Below are 26,033 nucleotides of genomic sequence, written 5' to 3' on the forward strand. Positions count from 1 at the left end.
GGTCCAGCAACTCTTTATGTAGACACTTGTTGCAATGAAGCCACGTGGATCCAAGCCAAAAACAAAAAAGGTCTATACGGCCATTCTAAAGAAATGGCTGCAAACCATCCGTAGTACATGCCAATTAAACTCTGCACAGAAACACCCCAATACTGCATTAACGCTCCAACTATTAACTGCTGGAAAAACCTATACAAAATACACAAACGCCAAGAGATTATATACACTGGTGCACACCGCCATATAATTCAGCCAGTGCATGCAGTATTTTCCCCCCCCATAGACAAACCCCCTGCAGGGAGGCACCCTGAGCTGGTACAACTCACCCTACAAATCCGGAAAGGCAGATCTACCTGCACAATTACCAGGAAAGAATGTTACTACGGACGCTCGTTTCCAATAATCTCCTGATCACCCAATGAACGAGCAAAATGTTCTTAAATGATCTTTCATGCGACACATTAAACCATTGTTTCTGGCACGCAGATTGTGCTGTGTGATCTTCTGCACAGAAACAGTGCATCTGTATGAGGACGAGCAAGGGCAAAGCCATCACTGGTCCCCATACAGAGGACATGATCGCCGCATGGAAACGCAGCTCTCTGCCTAACTGCCTGCTCATCAATGGAACAGTCGGTCCAGGAAACATGGTCCTTGTGTCGGCTGCGTCTCCTGGACTGACCTAGTGTTGGGCGAGTAACCAGTATGTACAATATACTGCAGTATTAAGAAAGGGAGATATGACTATATAGCCGTTTCTTAATTAGCGCTGTATTTTAGTGATGTCATGCCTGCTTCTGCCATGAGGCAAGGGCAGCAGTTGGCCGCGGGGCACAGGAGCCTCTGGTCCCCGTCCCAGCCATTCGGCCCTAAAGCCCATGAGGCAGTAGAACGGCCCAGGATGTAGTGATTATGTCAGTGACCTCCTGTGTCGGGTCACAGTCAGCGCAATGACCACGTCATTGTGCTGCCGCTGACCTGGCATAGGAGGTTGCAGTGATAGGCATTATACTATGGGGGCAACAAAGACAGTATATCGTATTCGGGCTACAACTTGTATAATATAGTATAATGTCTCCTTGTGAACCGTTGCCCCATAGAATATATTGTCTCCTTTTAGCCCCAAATGCTTTTTCTTCTAAATGGGTAGTTTTTGCAATATATCATTATCACAATAATTTTTTTATTATCGTTGTCATGGAAATATTTTTGACATCGCCCTACCCTAGAGTGACCTCAGCTCCCCTGAACTGACTGCATCGTAGTACAAAAGACTCACAATCTGATAGGAACAGTCAGTATCATAAAACACTGATCTATTCAGTACAGGTCAGGAGAGCTGCTGACTGTCCAGGAGATGCAGGCAAAACATGGACTGTGTTCGCCAGACCAAGCACGGTTGTGTGAATAAGCCCTTACTGGTAAGGAACGGTCACTTACGGATCATTGCCCGCTTGGTCGGTACATATAAATGCACCTTAAGGGGGTCATGCACACAACTATGTGCCGGCCGGCCTCACAGGCACCGTGGGGCAACCGCATGTGGATCGCAAAAAAAGTAGTGCGGGGTGCACACAGCTTGCGGGGCGGAATACGGCCATGGCGGGGCAACGGCCGTGTGTATGAGCCCTTAGACTCGAATCATACATTAAGTCAAAACCATAAATGAATCCTGTAGGAATGGGAAAGAGAAGCCCTTCCTTTATATTGGACTGTTCCAATAACTTCACTGTGTTTCACATACAGGGGCTAATAAATGTCACAGAGGACAACTACAGATGACATCATTCCAAGTTATTCAGATCAACAAACCAAGTACAGCAGTCCCTTAAATTACAATATTCATTGGTTCTGGGACAACCATTGTAAATTGAGCCCACAATTCTGGAAAACCAGTAATTCGTTTCAAAACCAAAAATGTCATCCAAATAAAGCAAATCTCTTCATAAAGCAGACTGGAATAGATGCTGTAAACTGTAAGTCACCTTCTATGTTGAGAACAGGAGCTTCTTCAGGGTCTTGTAGTACCTCAAAGGAGCTACTCAACAGCCAGTAAAGGTGTTTTTTTGCAAGAAATGCCCTTGTTGATTAGTTGGATGAGTCAATGTGTCTCGAGTCTAGTTCATAGATACAATTGCCCAGGAAAGACCACTGCATGTTGAAAATATTGTATCCCAAGACCATTGGATCTCGAGGGATCACTGTAACTGTTACATTGGCTAGAAGGCTATACTCGTCAGATAACAAGCACATTGGCATATCAAGGGCAAATTCCATCAGCCTGCAGAAGCTTCTTTGGAACGCCCTTGACTACCAAATGCCATTTTCAAAGAATCAGATGCATTTCCAACAGTGGTTTTGGCAAACACAAGAGTAAACCATGGTCATCAGCCCTCGCACAGTGCCTGTACAGCACACAGTATAGCCCCCTACTGCCGACCCAAAGACGCTGTGTACAGTGTAACATGGTACCTCCACATCATGGCATTTAACTATCTATATATGAAAATGACAGTACAGCCCCATAAGATCCTACTGTCCACTAATGCCAAACCACTCATCCACATATTCCACCACTAAGAAGAATGTATGACATTGGCGTAGTGCGATGTATCCTGCTTAGATACTGGCATCATTATAAATGGAATACACCCCTCACTTTACAGTCCTCCATCTTACACAATTAGAAAGCCATTGTACAAGTAGGCCAATTGGAAAACAAAGGATGACAGTACATGCAATGCATTTCATTACTCCTGCAAAACATTGTTCAACATGGTCCCTGATGGCATCTCTTTATATATCGCAGTCTCAGAGGCTTGTAAAGTAACTATGACAGCTGCTTTCTTGTATGAGGAGCTGGGAAATGATATTTGCAAAGGAGGACAAGATTTAGTAACTTGAAGTGTAACGGTCATGTTTTCATTAAAAAAATCTAATAAAATCAATATTAGCATATGTTACTGCAGCAGCAGCATTATGCATAAAGCAATCATTAGTTTTTTCACATATCACAGTTTTCCTTGAATTTTTCCCTTAGTTACGGTCCACATTTACAATTATGAGGACCTTCTCAAGATGGCTCCTCTGCCAGTTCTCTGAGGCCAAAACTGCTTTCCCTCACTTTCCATACACACTTGCTGTAGTCAGCAGCTCCCTGCCAGACAATCAGATTGGATTACTGAGAGACAAGGCTCCTCACTCTCAAGCCTAAAGCAAGCATGCAGTGTGAAGGACCGCCCCTCAGTCTTCCTATCTTCTTAGCCAGAGACAGACAAGCCATAGCAACGGTCTTTTAAGGGAGCAGTGGAAAGGGACAGAGGACATTAATTAAAGCGGTTATTATAAGGTAATTACAGACCTTTTTGACAATCATTGACAGACTAACTCAGGTATACATAATAGTACCATAATTCGCTGACTTTGACATGACCAGTTGAGTATCCTGTGTGTAAAATGGTGCCCTAACTTTTTCCCAGTGGCAGATGACAGGGGAAATAAGGGTTGGGACCAAGGTTTTTTTTTTTTGTAAGCCGAGGAGATAAGCCGAAGAATAACTTCCTTTGACTATTAAACCATGGACCAAACACTTTTCTACCCTTACTATCCTTCACTTACTGATTCGAAATGTTCATAATCTGTCAAAAAGGTGGTCCACAGCATCTGAGGTGAACTTTAGCTGCTAAAGAACTTCTTCTCAAAGAGGAAAAGTATGTGGTTGTTAGAGGAGAATTAAAAAATTCTGCAATCAGTGACAGACCTCTCTTGCAAGCAGAGATTAGAAATGCATTGTCCACCCTACAGGATTTCTGCAAGTTTCTGAATCAAGTCTTGTAGAAATCCTGCAAAGTACTCAAGGGTTAGCTTTCTGTTGATCTCTTCCATCTTTATAGCACAGGGATGGGGCTTTACTCTCTAGGTCTCCGGTTACAGCCAGTCACTGGATTGCAAGAAAGAGGAATGGGAAAGGCCACTCTCCTACAGCAAATTTACAAGAATTTCTTAATTTAGACTTCAACATTAGACGTAAAAGTGGACAAGAGGAGGAGATGGCTGCCCAGTACCTGGGCACGTCCAGTTAGTGATTGTTCACCATGGAGATGATGAATCCATAAGTAATTTATTGCACATAAAAGATAATGAAAAGTTATAACGTTTTGACTTCATCCGGATGCCTCTGTCAGGATGTTATCTTATCTACAGTAAATTACTTTTGGATTCCTCTCAGTTATGAGTTGTTGTTTTTTGAGGATTATTAGAATTGTCCGACCATCAGAAGGTTCTGGCCTAACAGAATTTCATTGTATATATTACATCTCAGATAACATGTTTGTATAGTAACCCATATGGCGGCCCATCTCTTTGCACCGCCATATACTAATGTATTCGCCCCTAAACGTAACTCACCATGTGACAAATAAGACCTCTGTTTGCCCGATGTGAGGTACACAGGGGCTATTAGGCCATTATGTGCTGCAGGTCTAAGATCAACAGAACATATCCTGAGCCCCGACATAGGAAAATATCAGTACTTACAGTATTACTAATCCCAGAGTTATTAGGACTGCCTGCAGTCGGGTGATGTCAGAGACACCGCCGGTCATTCCTATTCTATTTAATAGTATCAAAAAGACCATTTGGGCATTTTTTTTTTCTCCTAGCAGAGGAAAGAAATTTAGATTTTCCAAACCACTTTGCGGAGTTAAGCCATTAAACAACCACCACACTCATGAGCAGCACCAGTAGGGTTAAAATGCTTATTCATATGTTGCTAGCAGCTTGACCAACCAGTTTGTGTAACCAGAAGATGATAATAGGGGCTATAGGGGTTATCTTCCACAATCCGTTTTTGGCAGTGCTAGACAATCACCATTAATTATCAGAAACAGGGGTCATTTGGGGACAGAAGACTATAAAAAGAATAAAGTTTAGGCATCACAGACACCTCTGTCAGCAGCTTATCTCCTCGAGAACCAAAGGACAGGGCAGCTGACATCAAGTGTCCACTCCGTATGTGCTGAGAGTCAGTAGGCCCCCATACACATTAGTCCTGCCACGGCCAGCTATGGTCTGTCAAACCGGACAGCTTCAGAAAAATACTCTACCTGAAAGACTTTCTGAATGTCATGTCGTTCATGGTTGGTCTAACTTGCTTTAATTTTTTCGATCTCTGCCTTAAAGGGGTATTCCGGTTAGATTAAGTAATCCTCTATCCACAGAAAAGAGGGTATCTATTAGATCGGTGCTACTGCTTGGACCCCCACCGATCACGAGAATGGAGACCCCGTACCCCCTGCAGCCCCCAGAAATGAACAGAGAATTCGGGAGATAGCTGAGCGCTGTATTTGGCAACCCCTGGAACACCCATAGAAATGAATAGAGGGGCTACGGACATGTGTGACCGGCTGCTCCGTTAACTTGAGGAGGGCTACAGGGGGTAAGAGGCTCCCGTTCTCGTAACCAGTGGTTGCCCCAGCGGTTGGACCCTAACCTATCTAATAGTTATCCCCTATCCCGTGGACGTAGTTAACTTTAACTGGAATACCCCTTTAGGCCTCATGCACACGACCTTTCCGGTTTTTGCGGGCCGCAAATTGCGGATGCACAAAACACAGAAGCCGTCCGTGTGCCTTCCGCAGTTTGCGGAACGGAACAGGCGGCCCATTTTAGAAATACCTATTCTTGGCTGCAAAACGGACAAGAATAGGATAAGTTATATTTTTTGGCGGGGCTACATAACGGAGCAATGGATGCGGACAGCACACGGAGTGCTGTCCGCATTTTTTTGCGGTGCCATTGAAGTGAATGGGTCCGCACCAGAGATGCAAAAACTGCGGCTCGGATGCAGACCAGAACATTGGTCGTGTGCATGAGGTCATTTTGCCATAAATTATGCACCGAGTGGAAAAAATGGGCATCAACCTTACTACAGATAACAGTTTTACTGTGGTCTTTTTGTGAGATTGGCACATGACTGGTTCTGACCAAAGACCATTATCTTTTAGCAGAACATAGTCCAGGGCCCCTACACACGAACTTTGTCTACAGTGTTGGTTTTACCACTAAAAACACCATCTAACGCATGAAATTTCTAGATTTTTTTTGTGAGTTATGCAATACAAATGTATGGTAGGACCTTTTTACCCTACAGAGAAGGGGATGAAAAGCTGCGAGAGAAAAAAAAGAAAAGGAAAGGCTTGTATGTCCCATATATCATCTGGAGATAATGTTTTTACAGCAAACATTGCACCAAAACAAGCATGTGCCCAAAAAAAAAAAAAGTGCGTTTCCAGCTAGTTCTTCTCCAGCCAGACCACTATCAATCTATGGGGGCTCATGCACACGACTGGCTTTTGTCCACATCCGATCGACATTATTTGCGAGATGGATAAAGACCCATTCACTTCAAAGGGGCGGCAAAAGTTGCGCACAGCACTCAGTGTGCTGTCCGCATCCGTTGCACCCGCAGAAAAATACATGTCCTATTGTTGTCCATCTAAAGACAGGGCTGTTCTATAGACGGCAGGACGTATTCGTGTACATGAGACATAAATTGGTTAGAAATGACCAGTTGATCTGACTGAAGGCTAGGTCTGCCAGAAAACAGATCTGATATGCTCAAAATTCCATCTGCCAATCACCATTACCGCAGAGAGTGTTTCCCGTGAGTGGGTTCTATACTCCCACAATACATATAAACAACCAGCAGAAGCCAGTACTAATATATGTAAGATCACTGGGAAGCCTGTATGTAAAGCGCTACTCATCTGCTAATAAAGGATTTCTCCAGGGTAAGTACTGGATCAATACATCCTTTAGGTTTCATTAGTGTTAGAAATGATATGGAGTGGTCCAACCCTTGGCCACACGTAGCGGATCTGCCAGGACCTTTCAGGTTTCCTCTTCAGAGGGTGGATGAGGTTTCTAAAATCCCACCCATGTTGCTTGCACTGTAAATGCTGAGGATGTTCCTCATTAAATGTATGGGGTCTTGGACTGGTCAGGTAGAGTGTATATCACCCTGCGTGATACAGTGACGCCCATGTCACCTAATCAGTCAGAAGCGACATGTCCCTCACCGCATGTAAACTGCCCCCCTGGGGCCATTCCGTTCCAATCGTGTTGCATGCAAAACGCAACACCCTGTCTGAGATACAAAAGGATACATATTTTACTGTAATGAAACCTCCTACACATGATGAACAAAGCAGAGGTCATCAGGGGTAGCATTAAGAAAGCTTTCAGTTCCCCTTTTTGGAACCCTCCCACCCAAGCTGACAAGAATACCTCTGTTTGCTCTCAGTGAATGAGGAACACTGCCGTACTAGGAGAAATTTACATCCAATGAATGGTGCTACTGTACACCAATTTGTCATCTTCTTACAAATCCTCTAAACACGTACATTAAAACCATATATAGCTGTTATACAGTTTGACGGCTCTGTCATAAATAGTCGGTAAATGAAATGGATTTTCTCTTTTAATGGGAAGTAGCGTTTTTCCTGCCACATCAATCCAAATGCATAGACTGGAAGCACACAGAAAAGTATGGAACTGACTTGAGGAATGAAGAAGTGAAACAGTGAATTATACAGGTGCATCTGTCATGACACAATTAAAGGGGTATTCAAGTTAGTACAAGTCATCCACAGGATGAGGGGGGGGGGGGGGGGGGGGGGATAAGTAACTGATCGGTAGGAGCCCAAATGAAGAATGGGGACGTGGGCTCCCATATTACTGTAAAGATAGCACATCGCTTAGCTGTCTATTAGACTTGGAATGGCGAGGCAGTGAGCTATATATATATATATATACACACACACACACATATACATATATACACACATATACATACACACACACAATGTGACAGTACTCTGCAAACCAAATAAAGTACAATAATGCCAAAGTAATAGAAAGTATTCTGGTGCTAATGCTGCGCTAATAAATTTGAGATCCTTGGCAAATCATTTTGTACAAAATTATTTGGGCCCGCCGCCAAACGTCAAGGCGATCTCAGTAAGACGTCTTACTGAGATCGCCTTGACGTTTGGCAGACGGGCCCAAATAATTTTGTACAAAATGATTTGCCAAGGATCTCAAATTTATTAGCGCAGCATTAGCACCAGAATACTTTCTATTACTTTGGCATTATTGTACTTTATTTGGTTTGCAGAGTACTGTCACATTGTATATATTTTGTGCTTTCAGCCATGGCAACGTGCACCTGCGCACTGGATGTGTTCACTGACCCCAAATTTTTCTTTGCATGCTTGACCATCGCTCCATTGAAACGGGGCACGTGGGACGCTTGTTCTCATGATTTGTGGAGGTAAGATTTATTACAAAATTTGGAAACACTGATTGAAATGTATTGCTGTCTTGAGAAACAGAAGTACAGCAATGGTAAATTCAACATGTGTTAACTGAGGATTAAGATTTAAAAAAAAAAAAAAAAACACCCCCCCCCCCCCCCCCCACACACACACACACACACACACACACACACACACACACACACACAAAGAGACCAAGCCAAACTTTTAATCCAAAATGAAATGTTTAAACAGTACTTGAATTCTTTGCTAGTGCTATCATACTACCATGAGCTTCCCAATATGTAGCTGAAAAGCAGTGATGGCTAACCTCTGGCACTCCAGCTGTGGTGAAACTACAACTCCCAGCATGCTCCATTTCTGTGGAGTTCTGAGAACAGCCAAGCAAGTGTACATCTTGGGAGTTGTAGTTTTACCACAGCTGGAGTGCCAAAGGTTAGCCATCGCAGGTATAGAGGATGCAGAGGAAGCACTATCATTCTTGGGACCAGTACAACTATGCCAAACACATCAGTCTCATAATGGACCCTAAAGATAAAAGAGCACAACTAATGCTTCATGCACACTAGTATATTACAAGGTAATGTAGTATGAATGCTGAAAGGCCATTGATATCAGATCTGAGGATCTGCAGAGCTATTTCAAGGGGCCTGGGCACTGACTGCTGCTGCATTTTCTTCATTTTGTTTTTTTTACACTGGTTCTCACTGCGCAGCGCTGTACTTTTCACAGTGGTTGCGCTGGGTATTACAGCCATGCCCTAAAGTTGCAGTACCCAGCACAGACTATGTGGTGCAGTATGGAGCAACGTAAACAATGAAGAGGCTGTGCCTGGAGTCAAACACCCGCGGATCAAATATTGATGGCCCTGTCTTAAAAGGGATTACCTAGGAATGGATAATGATGAAATATTCACAGGATAGATCACCATTATCACTTTGGCAGAGGTCTTGGTTCTGGCACCCCTGCCGATCTGTTTAAGGGAGCCGCCATGTTCACTGAAGCTCTGGCGAGTGCTGCGGGCTCCCAGCAGCAAGCCAAGGACAGCGCCATACATTTTATAGTGGTAACGCTTGGTATTGCAGCACAGTCTAATTCACTTCCATAGGGCTGAGCTTCAACTAGGCCATGTGACCGATGTATGGTGACGTCACACGTCCTAGAAAGAAGTTGGGGTGCTCACAGAGCGCCAGCGTCTTCTAATAGCTTATCGTTGGGAGTCCTGAGGACAGGTCATCAATATTAATTGCCGGATAACCCCTTTAGTACAGTACTCAAAGGATGCTGTAGGCTCATACAGCAGTAAATGCTTCCAGGAGACAGCACACCACAAGGGACACATTTACTAAGCTCTTTGCACCAGCATCTGGGTGTAAGGCTACTTTCACACTAGCGTTCTGCTGTCCGCTCGTGAGCTCCGTTTGAAGGAGCTCACGAGCGGAGCAGAACGCTTCCGTCCAGCCCTGATGCAGTCTGAATGGATGCGGATCCGCTCAGACTGCATCAGTCTGGCGGCGTTCAGCCTCCGCTCCGCTCGCCAGCGCACGGCCAGGCGGACAGCTGAACGCTGCTTGCAGCGTTCAGCTGTCCGCCTGGCCGTGCGGATCCGTCCAGACTTACAATGTAAGTCAATGGGAACGGATCCGCTTGATGACACCATATGGCTCAATCTTCAAGCGGATCCGTCCCCCATTGACTTTACATTGAAAGTCTGAACGGATCCGCTCAGGCTACTTTCGCACTTAGAAATTTTTCTAAGTTATTAATGCAGACGGATCCGTACTGAACGGAGCCTCCGTCTGCATTAATATGATCGGATCCGTTCAGAACGGATCCGATCAAACGCAAGTGTGAAAGTAGCCTTAGTTGTGCCCTCTTTTTAGTGCAAATCAATTTACACTACTTATTATCGATTTCCAGATGGTTGGGCCTCACTAGGAACTTTTCAAATGTGTCTAGAAAGGGGGTATAGTTTTTGTGGAATTGTAAAATGCGGTAGACTTATTACAGGAGAGCACCAACGTTCTGCCATAAATAAATAATGGTCTAAAGCAGGGAAGCCCAACCTGCAGCTCTCCAGCCGTTGTAAAACTACAACTCCCAGCATGCCTTGACAGACTACAGCTATCTGCCTACAGCAGGGCATGGTGGGAGTTGTAGTTTTACAACAGCTGGAGAGCCGCAGGTTGGGCATCCCTGGTCTAAAGTAAGATAATTAATACTACAATCACGTCTTTACTACCCGATTTAGTAATCTGTTCCGGCAGAGGAACAGACTACCAGATTTCTGTATATCTGGCATAACCCGATACGGACATTCACTGGCAGACCCCCATTGACAATAATGGGATCCAGCCAGTTTCCTGCGGACAAAAACTGCTGAATGCACAGGTTTTTATCCAGCCAAAACCTGGTACCAGTGCCGGAAACCAGCCAGATCCCCTTATAGTTAACGTGCAATTGCGAACAAGAATATATGACATGTTCTATTTTTTTCGGGATCGGAAGTGCGGATCCGAGCAGCACATTGTGCTGCCCCATATAAATGCATAACTAAATTGTGGACGTGTGAATGGAGCCTAACTTTAATTTCATTTTAGCTTAAAATAAGAAAAGTGTCAAATCTATCACAAGGCCTTCACCAGAGCGATAAATCTGGCACGTCTTGGAGCGCCTGGTCTCAGCTATTAGACAGAATTAGTAAGTGTAGGACAGCATGGCTACTGGACCGTAATTCGGCCTCACAGGGACTCGGTCCGCAAGCCACGTGCATGACTTCCTTGCTTGCTTTGATCACAGCCTGTACAGAACCACTGCTGGATTCTCAAGTTACACTCCAAAGGAAAGATTTGGTGAAATGAACTTATTTTCTACTGAGCAACTCCATCTGCTCCACTGTATGTGTGAGGATGACTCAAACGGTGTTTGCTGCTGGCAGAAGTATGCATTTGCTACCATCTGTCTAGCTGATACTGTTCATTTCCAACGTGTTAATGCCTTCTCCTCCGAGACTCCACAAGAACACCGAGTATGGTGTTAACTCCTTCCCCTTCACTCCTGTGGAGCTCTGTTACATGACCAGGGATTGGCCAGGCCTGGAGCAGGGACAACCAGAAGAGCTTAGCGAATACACATTCATTCATATAGAAATATGTCCCCTGGGAAAGAAGGGTTTCTACAAGATACCTATGGTACACTACTTATGGGGGTGGTGGGAGAGAGAGTTGGCTGCAAGCAATGGTACTATTGCTCACAAACAACCAGTCATTTAAAAAAGTAATCTGGCCATCAGTTGTATGGTCAGATAATTTTTTGGACCAATTACCGGGAATGTTCAAACCAACACTCGTTCACCATATAAACGTGTCGCTGACCACCCTATGGACAAGCAGACACTCATCAGGTGCGGCACCTAGGATCACTGGTTGCCAGCAGCACACCGCCCTTTGGAGCCAGAGATCTCCTGCCAGCAAACAATGAATACGTCCTGTATGGGGACCAAAAGTCACAGTAGTGATCATTTGTGCCCATACTGAGGTGATAGCGGCATGAAAATACAGAGATCAACTCTGCTCTCAGGCAGGCGATTATCGGGAATAAGATAATATTCCGTGGTAACGGAATTCTTAGATAACCCAAACCTTGTACGCTGAGTGCGCTCATCCCTAATCTTAAGGCTCCATTCACATACCTTGCCAAAAGTCTATACCGGAAGTGACAAGATCGCCAAGGAATCAGCTGGAGGTTGTGTGCGGCGCTGCACAAGCGCACATCCACCGGCTTAGCAGCGCCACGATAGAAGTACTTCGTACACGGCGCGTGCGCACTTAGAGATTTTGCAGCACAAAATGTTTCATCAGATCTCCCTACCCCTGAGTGCGCAGGCGCCCACAAATCATCAGTTGCGGTTCAGCTCTACTATGTGGTGAGCTCGGTATCCAGCACTCAGCTCTGCAGTAAAGATGAACTGCAACTGATGAATTGTGGGCGCCTGCGCACTCAGGGGTAGGGAGATATGATGAAACATTTTGCGCTGCAAAATCTCTATACCCCTAAGTGCGCACGCGCCGTCAGTGCTCCAGACTAAAATAAATACCTAGTAGCCATTGGCTCCTGAACTGAAAGATTTAGGAGCCAAATCAAATTTTTAGTCGCCAAATCGAAACCGAATCAAAATTTTGGTATCGTGACAACACTACGCCGATCAGATCGGCATAGGGTTGTTTTGATACCAAAATTTGGATTAGCTTTCGTCACCATAAAAAAGTATTGCGATACTCAATACCGCGCAAAAAATAAGAAACACCAAAAAAAGCAGCGTGCATTCAGCCCATAATAGAACAGTCCTATCCTATTTTTTGGGGTGACAAGGTGACTAAAAAATGGCGAATGCTAACCGCATAGGAGATATTTTTTTAATAATGTAATGGTTTGGACAGCGCTATGTAATATGTTTATTTTTTATATATTTTATATGTAAAATTGGGAAAGGGGGGGATTTAAAATATTTTAGGGTACTTTCACACTAGTGGTTTTCTTTTCCGGCATAGAGTTCCGTCACAGGGGCTCTATACCAGAAAAGAACTGATGAGGCATATCCCCATGCATTCTGAATGGGGAGTAATCCGTTCAGGATGCATCAGGATGTCTTCAGTTCAGTCGTTTTGACTGATCAGGCAAAAGATAAAACTGCAGCATGCTACGGTTCTATCTCCGGCGAAAAAAACTGAAGATTTGCCTGAATGCCGGATCCAGCATTTTTTCCCATAGGAATGTATTAGTGCCGGATCTGGCATTCAAAATACTGGAATGCACCCGCACTAAATCCGGACCCATTCACTTCTATGGGGCTGTGCACATGAGCGGTGATTTTCACACATCACTTGTGCGTTGCGTGAAAATCGCAGCATGCTCTATGTTGTGCGTTTTTCACGCAACGCAGGCCCCGTAGAAGCTAATGGGGCTGCGTGAAAATCGCAAGCATCCGCAAGCAAGTGCGGATGCGGTGCGATTTTCACTCATGGTTGCTAGGATGAAAGTCTATTCACTGTATTATTTTCCCTTATAACATGGTTCTAAGGGAAAATAATAGCATTCTTTAATACAGAATGCAGAGTAGAAGGTCAATATAATAAACATTGGTGGAGCACCCACCCCCCCCCCCCAACACCCCAGTATAATAAACATTGGTGGCGTAGTGTGCCCCCCCTCAATATAATAAACATTGGTGGCGTAGTGCGCCCCCCCATCAATATAATTAACATTGGTGGCGCAGTGGGCAGTGCCAATGAGGGTTAAAAAAATAAATAAAAATTAACTCACCTCCTCCAATTGATAGTCTCCTGTTCTTTCTTCACGACCTGTCAAAGGACCTGTGGTGACGTCACTGTGCTCATCACATGATACATCACATGATTCATCACCATGGTAATGGACCATGTGATGAGTTCAGTGACGTCACCACAGGTCCTGAAGAAAGAACAGGAGACCGGCAGCTACACGATCAACTGGAGGAGGCGAGTTAATTTTTTTTAAATTATTTTTTACCCCTCATTGGCACTTCCCACTGAGCCACCAATGTTTCTTATACTGGGGTGTTGGGAAGGGGGGGGGGGCACACTGTGCCACCAATTTTTCTTATACTGGGGTGTTGGGGGGGGGGGGCACACTGTGCTACCAATGTTTCTTATACTGGGGTGTTGGGGGGGGGGGCACACTGTACCACCAATGTTTCTTATACTGGGGTGTTGGGGGGGGGCACACTGTGCCACCAATGTTTCTTATACTGGGGTGTTGGGGGGGGCACACTGTGCCACCAATGTTTCTTATACTGGGGTGTTGGGGGGCACACTGTACAGGGAGTCTAAGAAAGAATCGAATGAGTCACTAAGTTGGATCTTTAGTTCTTTTAACCTGTGACTCATTCGATTCTTTCTAACTCCCTGCACTTGTGTCAGTGACTCAAGACTCAGAGCTGCTAGTGCTTGCCTTGCCTCAGCTCTGATTGGTTGGTGGGCGGGGCTGGCAGAAGCAGCTTCCACTCTAGGATCAGATTACACTCCTCCCGAGCCCCTCCCCTCCCTGCTGCCAGCGGCTCTGCTATTGTGTGCTGTGACTGAGCTGACTCAGACTGAGAACATCGGCGGCGGGGCAGAGAACTATCAGCTCCTGTGCCCGTCACTGTTCAACGGTAGAGCTGCGGTGGCGGGTCTAGTCGCAAATGGCGACAAGACTAAAAAGTGTTGTCGCCATTTGTAAATTCTAAGTCGCATTGGCGACCATTTTGGTCGCCATCTGGAGCCCTGGCCGTGTACGAAGTACTTATATCGCGGCGCTGCAATAATTCTTTGCTAAGCCGGTGGATATGCGCTTGTGCAGTGCCGCGCACACCCTCCTCCAGCTGATTCCTTGGCGATCTTGTCACTTCCGGTATAGACTTTTGGCAAGGTACAGAGATTTGGCAGAACACCAGCAATGTGCATCTGCACAGAAATCCCACAAAGTACAGTATAGTACAATAGTTTTCCATTTCATTCACTTACAACATAAAAATCCTGCAGACTTCCAAGTCCACAGCATGCACTGGTGGGGTAAAATGTGTGGACTTCTAGGAGTCTGCGAATGCGGCCTAACCTTCCATCAGGCTTCGGGCTACATTTACATGGCGGTAACAGTGCCGCAGGAGGGCATACATTTCATGCACACGTTCGGGACATTCCTACAACTGTCTATGGAAATGGAGATCCTGTAAAATACTATCCTATTTGCTACACTGTACCATCTGGCTTCCGCTAAAACATTAGCCCTCCTATTTTTACCCTTAGCACAAACCCAAAAGAAGTTACCAAAAAGACAAAAAGGGAAAAAAAAAAAAAAAGAACATACAAGCAAATGACAAGTGGCAGAGAAGTACAAAGGGCATGGTGTGCGGAGATAAGACGCCCATCGAAGAATCTACAGTTGTTAACATTTTTTCCTTTCTCTGAACTGTTGATGCTGCAAGATCTCCAGATAGAGAAGAGGACGTGGACTGCGCTCAGCCACGTTTCCCTCTCTTCTGGAAGGTATCTAACAGAATGAGCTTTCCTAACATCCAGCACAAACTGGAGGTAGACAAACCCTGGTCGAGCCTCACATATCTAGAAAATTGGAATACTGACCTATATCAAGGATCAGCAACCTCCAGCACTCCGGCTGTACTGAAAATACAACTCCCAAAATCCTCCTTTCACTTCGATGGAGTTCCAAGAACCGTTACAAGTGCGCGAACTGGGAGTTGTAGTTTTGCAGCAGCTGGAGTGAAGAAGGCTTCAGATGGAGATTAGCACTAAGAACCTCAGCAGCACCTCCGGTTAGCATTGATCCACCACTCTTAGGCCGGCCGTGTGCGGGCCGTGGAACCGCGGCCTGGATCCCTCCTGAGAGCAGGAGCGCACGGCGTCACTGGTTGCTATGACGCTGTGCACTCCCTGCTGCCGCCGCAATACAGTAATACACTGGTATGATCTATACCAGTGTATTACTGTACTGTGCCGGCAGCAGGGAGCGCACAGCGTCATAGCAACCAGTGATGCCGTGCGCTCCTGCTCTCAGGAGGGATCCATACCTGGAAAGAAAAACTGGAAGAAATCAAAACCAGCCCAAGAGGATCAGCAGAGGAACAGTACAAATGAGAGTTCTAAGGCTCCTTTCACACCTGCGTTCAGGTGTCCGCTCGTGAGCTCTGTTTGAAGGGGCTCACAAGCGGCCCTGAACGCAGCCGTCTGGCCCTAATGCATTCTCAGTGGAGGCGGATCCACTGAGAATGCATCCGCCTGCCAGCGCTCAGCCTCCGCTCCGCTCAGTGAGCGGACACCTGAACGCTGCAAGCAGCGTTCGGGTGTCCGCCTGGCCGTGCGGAGGCGAGCGGATCCGTTCCGACTTACAATGTAAGTCAATGGGGACGGATCCGCTTGAAGATGACACCATATGGATCAATCTTCAAGCGGATCCGTCCCCCATTGACTTTCAATGTAAAGTCGGAACGGATCCGCTCAGGCTACTTTCAGACGTAGAAAATTTTCTAAGTTCTAATGCAGACGGATCCGTTCTGAACGGAGCCACCGTCTGCATTAATTTGAGCGGATCCGATCGAATGCAAGTGTGAAAGTAGCCTAAGGCCTTGAGAACTACTTTATGAGAAATGCAAGTATTTACTAAGCAATTATCTCTGGGCTGTAATATATGATGTCTGGCTTGGAGCACCTATTCTTATGACAATGATGTGCCGTTCCTTTATTATTCCTACTAGACGTTATGAATTTATTAAAAGCAGGTCCAGATGAGTGTTATCACTTGAGGGTTGGTCCCAGAATAGTTTGACACTATCCAATCATTCTGCCAGTGTCAGACTGTGTAGGGGCACACCCCCATCTGGACCTTCATTGCAAACAGCTAGCAATTTATTCATAAGTTCTAGCAGGATTAATAAAGGAATGGCTCAACAGAGTCATAAGAAGAGAGGCTCCAGAATTGGTATTACATGTGGAGTGCAAGTAGTTACAGGTCTTCTAAGGGTACTTTCACACTTGCGGCAGGGCGGATCCAACAGGCTGTTCAGCATGTCGGTTCCGTCCTGCGGCTATTTCGCCGTGCCGCCGGACCGTCCCCATTGACTATAATGGGGACGGGGGCGGAGCTCCGGCGCAGCACGGCGAAAGCCGCCGGACTAAGAAGTCCTGCGTGTCCGACTTTTTAGTCTGGCGGATCCGACATGGTGAACAGCCTATCGGATCCATCCTGCCGCAAGTGTGAAAGTACCCTAAGTAGTCTGTGCCTACATGTGAACATGTCCTTACAGACATAACACAGCTTATCAACACCGAGTACCCATCGGCCGGTCTTGATCTACCTGCACTGGCGTGAGAGGTGCCCAATTTATTAAAATATGTTCCGTCATAATTTGCGACTTTTTTACACCACGATAGTGGCGTAATGCCCTTAATAAATGTCTAATCTCATTTCAGAACGTATTGTCATTACATGACTGGGAAGGTAGACTCTACAAGTCAGGCAGTAATCTGATATCTGCACAAGTGTTATTTATTCAGAAGTAACACAAACTCCTATGTATGTGGCCATGGTGACCACTCCGCACCATACCTCGTACACAATGCAGGCCAAGCCACTACGCTTTCCGATACCTGACCACCTGCAATGACACAGAGCAAGAATGTGTGTAACCAAAGACCGTGAAGGCGATAATGAAGGTGGAGACATGGGGACATCCCCCCCCCGATACCTTTTCATTATCACCCAGCAGTAAATCTTCCTGGACGCTTTCAGATCAGGCCTCCTGAAAACGACAAAAGGAACCATTTGCACGAGATCCTGTAATTCTATATAACGCTAACAGGTAGCAGGCTTCTATTTTTGGCAAAGTGACCTTGTATGACCGCAGCATTCCAATACAGTACATACATGCTGCAGGAGAAATCCTCAGTCTAAAAGACTCGGGTGCATAGGCTTAGAGGGCCTGCTGGAAGAGAATGAAGAGGGTGCCAGCGCCCTGTATCTGCATTATATATACTGCCCCATGGATTCAGCTATGATACTGCATACCGTCCTAGTGACTGGCACCTCCCGGGGGATCACTAAGGGTATGTTCAGACATCTGAGGCTGACCACTGGCTTTCTGCCAAGGTTTGCAGTTGGTATGCCACAGATTTAGCTCCATACAGTCAAGGAACATTTTTTTTTTTTTTCTTTCCGTGGCACAGAAACTTTACCGCCCTAGGCTACTGTCACATCTGCGTTATTGCTGGATCTGTCACGGATCAGCACAAACACTTCCATCATGATAATACAACCGTCTGCATCCGTTCTGAATGTATCCGGTTGTATGATCTCTAAAATAGCCATGACGGATCAGTCTCTAAAACCATTGTAAGTCAATGGGGGACGGATGAGTTTTCTTTTGCGTCAGAGAAAACTGATCTGTCACCATTGACTTACATTGCGAGTCATGACGAATCTGTCTTGCTCCTCATCCCAGGATGCACTCAAAAAACGCTGCTATCAGCACGTCTGTGTGCGTCATGGGAACGCAATTAAACGGAACGCATTCTGGTCACTCCGTTCAGTTCAGTTTTGTCCCCATTAACAATGAAGTGTTTTCCCATGACGGATCTCAATAGCGGAAAGGGAAAGTAGCCTTAAACTACAAGGCATAGCAATGGAAAGCAGTTTCCACGTGGATACAGAAAAAAAGAATAGAATTTGAAATCTCTGCCGACCTCTACTTACCATGGATCTAGAAAATAAAGCGGTTTCCATTTTAGGGACTGGTAGGGGTCTCGGCACTCATACCTCCACTGATCTAAACCCTTGATATGTCTCTAGGACATATCAAAAGTTTATAGAAAAAGTTAGTGGCCCTTTAAAAGGCTTGTACAGTGGACCTATGTCGGAGCCTTCCATCAGAAGTATGTTAGGCAGGACTCCCAGCGCGTACACCTGACAGAAGGCTCCGACTGGAGATGAGCCAATGTCATATTTTGTTTGGTGGTCAAAGCAGAATTGAGTTATGAATTCCGTTATCACGGACCATAACGCAATTCTACAACAGGGGAGAGGACTCCTCTGCATAATGGAAACGGGGCGGATCTGTTTAGCAGCCCATAGACTTCTATTATGACGGAATGTCTCTAAAGGCATTCCATCATAGAACTGCGTTATGGTCCGTGGTAACGGAATCCATAACGCAATTCTGATTTTACCACCAAACGAAGCGTGAACGCATTCCATAACATGAAATTCGCTCATCTCTAGCTCAGACGTCATGTGAACGTTACCTTCCAATAGAGCAGTACTGGCACCATTTTTAGCCCACAGAAGTCAATGGGAAATTACAAACCATGGGGGAGATTTATCATCTCTCTCTGCGCCTGCTTTTTGGTGGGGGAGGGTGGGGGGTACCAGCGGGCCCAGAACATTTCGTTTGCGCAAGTTTCCAGGCGCATATGAAGACTCTGAGATGCTAGAGATTTCCTTTCGGCACACGGACTGCCGGAGGATGCGCCTAATTAGCACAGAAGATCTCAAAGAGCGGCGTAAAAGAAATACTACACGTAGCCACACACTACTCCATGCACAAAGACACGCGCCGACACTGAAAACATGGCTTATTCTGAACGGCACTACCGCTATACTTACTGAGCATCACGCGCTTGGCGCACAATTTTGATCAAAATTTTGTAGGTCCACCACCCACCAAGGTAGTCTCTTTAGATGGAAACATGACACTCCGGGGGCCTAAGCCTGCAAAATGAATTCAGGGCGAAGCAGGATCCAGCTATACCATGCTCTAATTAAATGGATGAGTGCATGGGCCAGCCCCCCATGAATGGGCCAGTTAGGCCAGCCCCCTCCTCCATACAATGTGAAATAAACACAGAGGTGCACGCAGTTTAAAAACACGTGCTCCATAGTTGCATAGATCACATATGCAAATTCCATTTTATTTATTTTTTATCTGTATTTCAGCAACACAAAAAATAAAAAATTGAACAATGGACAATTTATAGCAAAATTTAGAACAAAAACGGATACAATACAGAACTAAAAAGCTGGAAAAAAAAAAAAAGTATTATTTGATCCGTATTTTCATGCGAAACCTGAAGGAGGCATATGGCAGCTACACATGATATCCTACCTCCTCGGCTACAAGACAAGCTTTTTTTTTTATGGAAAACACCATATTTTGTTACCACATTCTCATTGGTGACAAAACTAAGTACACGAGAGACCTTTTTTACAAGGCATTTTGTTTAAAACTGCCCCTGACTATATTCTATATTACAGAAGTGCAGTACATACACCAGCGCAAAAACCATGAAAAAATAAATAAAAATAAAACTACTTAAACCGCATCTAAGCCAAGTCAGAAAGACAAAAAAACAACAACAGTTCACAGGAGGAAACTCTGGCCGTTTCGCAAGTGTTTGATGAATTGGAAAATGCCAGTGATAAAATCGGAATAAGCGGCGATTCGAGACGCTGGTTGTAGAGGACGCCTGCTAATGACAAACCCCTGTTCCAGTCACATGCCGTCCATGTCACCAGCTCCTAATACGCAACTTGATACAAACTAACCCAAATGTTCGGTAACAAAGGATGCTCTGACAAAAGTAGCAATAATGCTCTGGCAAGCAGCGGGGTCAGTGCCAACGCGCTCGTTGGAGCAATTAATGAGGCGGCAGGCGAACAATACCAAGTCATGAGGGGCAGGACAAAAGTCAAGGACCACACTGCTAATCCAGTCATCATTAATAGGCACAATATCCTCTTCCACGAGGAGAAAGCACAACTAAGCCCTACCCAGGTTCCCCCCGTCAAAGCAGGAACTATGAAGACGACAGCAACAGGTGCTTTATCTCATCAGCGGGGGTCCGACACCCCACACCACCGCCGAGCTGCTGTCCATTTCTGTAGTGGATGGTGCTGGGGGCTCCCATTCACTTCCACCAGCTCCACTACAGAATTGAAAAGTAGTAGGTCCGATGCAGGTGGGGGTGGGATGTTGGACCCCCGCTGATCAGATATGATTGGCCTATCCTGGGGAGTTGTGCAGTGCTACAATATTGGTGACCTGCACAGTGCAATTACAGCTATTCACTTGAATGGAATGAATAGGAGTAAATAGACTGCGTGCGATTTCCAAATGGAGGCAGCGTTCGCACAACCGCCACTCGTCATACAGCTTTGACTCCTAGCACCCTGCCGATCTGATATTGATGACCTATCCTCGGGTTGGTCATCAATATCAGTGGTGAGGTGGGGTCTCCATGGATCAGACTTGTTTCCCCAGTACATCCCACAGATGATGGTGAATTTGGAGGCAAAGTCATCATCCTGAACTCTTTCTCGTGTTCCTCAAACCGTCCCTTGACAAGTTTTTCTGTGTTTAGGGACATATTAGGCCGTGTTCACACAACAGGTTTTCTACGATTCTGTCGCATATTGCACTCTGAAATCTGCATGGCATCTGCTTACACTCCCACTCCCACTGTAGTTCATATGGCATCGATATTCCCAGTTGCAGACTGGAGATTCACGTGATGGCATGCTCAGGAAAACCACAGCAGATGAGCACACAGGATTAGTCACATGGAATGGGGCTAGACCCGTGTGCGATCCGCAGCATGCCTGCCTATTTAAAAGGGTTAGCCCATGAAATAAATAGAAAATATCTGGAGTAAGGCACACCATCAATTTTAACTATATAAACGCAAAAAATAAAAATCATGCTCTCCTGTATAATTTTCACCTTTTTCATTCTTTTTTGCTATTCAACTCTCCAGTTCTCCTTTTTCCCTTTCTGTGGGTGGGCAGTAGCTCATCCTACGTGACCATCAAGCACCTGCATCTCCCAGGAGTGCACTGCAGTTATCTCTTGTTAAAAGGGTTTATCCAGGTTGCACCGCTATCCCATGCGGTGGCCACTTCCGGAATCATGTGCTAGCGCTGTGGCGAGAGATTTGTACTCAAACATGCGCTGCGGGTTCTAACCCCAGGTTAGGATCACATGACCACAGACGTGGCCACCGGACAGGATTGTGGCGCAACCTGGATAACCCCTTCAAGTCCTATTCCTGTGTTTCTCCCCTACATAGAAAAAGAGTCCCGCACACACCTCCCCAGCACTAAGGTATGCAATGCCACACTACACCGGCCCCCAGAAGAGAAAAGAAAGCTATTGAGCATATAAAGTCCGCTACCGAATGCAGAAGGTGGACCAGAATTTCACGCATATGGGGTTACTAGAGAGTAAAAGGTAATATACATAAAAACCTAACAATATTTCTATTGTACATATGCTGCAGTAATACTTCATATGAAAAGCCCTATTCACCGCACAGGGATGTCCCCTTTCCATGCGTGATACACAGGTAAATGCGATGCCTCCACTTTTGATGCCCACTCTAGTGACTTCTGCCATTACATACTGTGTCCTAATCACATGCAGCAATTTGGGGCACAGTATATTTTCTGTGGGGGTCAGATCCCCACCCTTGCCCATTTTCTCTTGCTTCCAACACATCAAATTCACAAACTGACTGTTCACTCGCCTCCTGACAGGGGGATGGACTCCATCCGAGTAACGTTCTGTCTCTACAACGTGCATACGATGCTACATGCTCCATTACAGACGGACATTAGTCTGGTCACTGACCCGTGACTACCTCACACAAAATAAAATGGACACAAAACACTGAAATGTAAAACAATGGCCAAATATCTCGATTATAAAGCATTAAAAAGGCAAAAAAAAATAAAAATTCAATATCAAGGTGCGCAGTATGAACTATGTTCTGCTGTTAATCGGACCTTACATTTGTTTACGATTTCAGCCGCCGACCACAAAGGTTCCTTTCCTATAAGAATCCCAGGCCTCCAGCTCTACTAGGCAAGCAAGAAACGAGTGGGGAAATGCTACGTGAAACGAGCTGGATGTGTCGGCTAGAAATCACATTATGACGTATAAGGCAACTTAGCAGAAAATCTATCGGCGGTTTTCTCACTTCCCTCTGTCAATCTGCAGTCATCTTTTTATCAGATGAGGGGGAGGGGTGGAAGAAAGCACTCTGTACTGGTGACACAAAGCCAGCAGGTGCCCTGAACCTCAACACTCTCTGAAAGGGTTCCTTCTAACACTGGCAGATATGCATAGGAGGGTGACACTGGAGAAACGGTCAACTGACCCCTTCACAATGATAAATGAGGAGTCCACCTGTTGTCATGGCAGCCACGGAAAGCCCAACACTTGTAGCATGGTGACCTGTTGGCCAGAAGGCTCTCCCTGTCTTATGTACATAGCAGAAATAAAGACATTATTCCATGCAAGCCCCACAATATAACAAAGACTAACATACAGATTATCAGATGGACTCTTATAATATCCAAAAACACAATGGGGTAGCCTGTGCCTTACCAGGTAGGAAAGGGTCAATCTGCTGAGCGATGGCAGAAAGGACTGCTTCCTAAATAGCACAAGTAAATGTCTCCAAGACTTCCCCCAGCAGCCGACTGCCTCAACACAGACACTCCCCGACCTTCAAAACCAACAGGGAAGCCCCCAACAACCTACTGCCGGTATGTTACCATCTGAGCAGCTTCTGCCTCCTTCCCTTGTGAGCCCTCACCAGTAGGGTCTTCTCCCCTTCTGTACCAGTATGCCACTTAGTTCGTGTTCACTAATAAGGGAATATATTCTGCAATATTAGCTGAACTACGAATATGTGGGATGTGAACCATACAAATGGCTCATAACCAAAACGGTCAAATAGAAGAAATACAAAAAAAGCAACATCCATAAGAACAACTGGAGTGCAAAGCTCAACCCTTGCACTCCTCTAATCTAAATCACACTGGAAATACTGAAGGACTGTGAGGAAGATCAAAGGCTAGAGATCAAAGCTCAAGACGACAACCTGAAGAGGTCCCCTCTCTGGAACCACCGTCACTCCTATTAATACAATCATATAATGGGTCTGAAGAAGTCCTCTCTATGGCACCACCGTCACTCCTATTAATACAATCATATAATGGGTCTGAAAAAGTCCTCTCTTTGGCACCACCGTCACTCCTATTAATACAATCATATACCAGGTCTGAAGAAGTCCTCTCTATGGCACCACCGTCACTCCTATTAATACAATCATATAATGGGTCTGAAAAAGTCCTCTCTTTGGCACCACCGTCACTCCTATTAATACAATCATATACCAGGTCTGAAGAAGTCCTCTCTCTGGCACCACCGCCACTCTTATTAATACCATCACATACCAGGTCACTTGGTTGAATCGCAGTGCTGTCAATACTCCTCATGACTATGAAACATGAGCAGGAACATAGCCCTGAGGCTCCTTGTCTAGTCTATCACATCTACAGCGTCTGGTGACAGCCTAAAAGCCCATGAAGTGGATCTACCATGTTCAGGGCGGCCGTACTGGTCATTCCAGAACACAACCTGCATCAGCAGCCTTTTTACGCCCCCTGGCCCAATACCTGGTGCATTCTTCCACAGGCTACCATACCCTACAATATACAATCCAACTTACAGAGCAGTCCAAGAACAAGTAAAATAAAAGATAAGAACATAGAAGGGAATTTCCAGCGTAAACCAGAAGGGGCAATAGGATGGATAACTAAAAAAAAGACAGATCCAGCTGTAACAGACACATCCAGAGGCTCCTAAACAGGACCAGGGAGCGATTAAAAGGCAAAGTGTCAGAATCGGAGAGGAGGTTCCACTGCAGATTATGGCCGTGTCCCCAGCACACAGCATAGGAAGGCTCTCCTCCATCTGAAATAGTAAGCAGCCAGGAGACTAATCCCAGCTACTTAATCCGACCAGCACACGCAAAACCGTTCACAAGCACAATTCATGTAGCAGCAGCAGCCAGGCTCCAGCTGACAGTGCCATCACCCAGGGGAAGCAGCAGCATGTGTCCCAACAGTGGTCACAATCCTGGGGCAGACCTCCAGTAGGCAGCAGCACCTGCACAGGGCACCTACTGGCACTGACCCCCTGACCTGCAGCATGCCAGGGGCTCCCCACAATCAATGCACAGCCAAGGTTACCTCACAGAGATGAAGGTACAATTCTCATTCAAGGTCAAAGCGACCACACATCAGCCAGGAGATTCAACTGGTGTGTGCCCCCAGAGCCAGAGGGCACCAGGTGTCCAAGCGCCCACCTCCACCGAGCGGGACCTGTGCTGCTGCCACATCCATCTAATCCCACCACCATCACCCTCCTCCTCCCCCGTGGTGGCATCAGCAGAGCAGAGGACTGGCCTGTGAAGGCATCTGGCCGGACAATGAGGGGGGGAGGCGGCGTGAGGACGTGGATGGATGAGGCGAGGTGACAGCGGCTGGCATACCAGTACAAAGGGCACCTGTCAATGACACGGGCGGCGAGGATGGCCACTCCATTCCGTTATGTGTCAGCCTGGGCCGCTTACCTGGACGAGGAGGAGGCGGCGATGCAGGTGGAGGTCTAGTTGTGGGGGAGAGAGGAGGCGCCTGATCACAGCATGGTGTCCCCCGGCTCCCCCGCCGGCCGCTCTCTCCCTCACACGCAGACTGAAGGCGGCAGGAGCTGGAGAAGTGATGGGGGAGGGAGGAGGGAGTGGTGAGCAGGATGAGGAGGGGGAGGACCGGCTGGCTGCACAGACCTGACTGAAATGACAAACACAGAGCCGGCCGCGGGCAGCCCAGCTAGCCTGCTGTCAGCGTCCACTGGCACTGCCCGCACTCGTAGGGGGAACTCCGAGGCGCTCACTATTTTGTAATTGCACGTTGGGAGGAGCACAGAAAGAAGCCGCTGGACGAGGAGGGTCACTACCCTCCTCACACCCCCTTAGTGGTGCCCTCCCGCCCTGCCTCAGGCCGTCACGTGGTCCTCGCTCACCGGGCTGTGACGTCTCGTCCTCAGCGCCTCTGCTTGGACATTGGTCCGCGCCCCGGAATAGGCACTGGCAGTGTGCGCGCCTACCGCGCTCCCCCCTCCACTGGACACGCCCACCCGGCCCCTTCCCGTTGGCTAATTGGTCGTGACGTAGTTCTTTCCATGACGTCGCCCTGCACATTGTGTCTCTATGTGTGGAGATAGAGGAGTGCTGGAAGCTGGTGACAGTGCGCGGCTGTGTGCCG

At 46.4% G+C, this 26,033-nt stretch overlaps 1 protein-coding gene across 5 annotated transcripts in view; it reads right to left on the reverse strand.

Annotated features, from left to right (window-relative positions):
* ATP2B1 (ATPase plasma membrane Ca2+ transporting 1) overlaps positions 1 to 25,869 on the reverse strand; it is a 103,115-nt gene extending 77,246 nt beyond the window's left edge. For 2 of the 5 annotated variants that reach the window (XM_044280506.1, XM_044280502.1), the window contains exon 1: positions 25,343 to 25,781. The gene's annotated coding sequence lies outside the window, so the exon portion shown is untranslated. The other 3 variants (XM_044280503.1, XM_044280505.1, XM_044280504.1) reach the window with 3 other exon arrangements.
* Positions 25,870 to 26,033: the final 164 nt, after the last annotated feature.

The sequence above is a fragment of the Bufo gargarizans genome, chromosome 2 (assembly GCF_014858855.1).
Source record: "Bufo gargarizans isolate SCDJY-AF-19 chromosome 2, ASM1485885v1, whole genome shotgun sequence".
In the NCBI taxonomy this organism is placed as follows: Eukaryota; Metazoa; Chordata; class Amphibia; order Anura; family Bufonidae; genus Bufo; species Bufo gargarizans.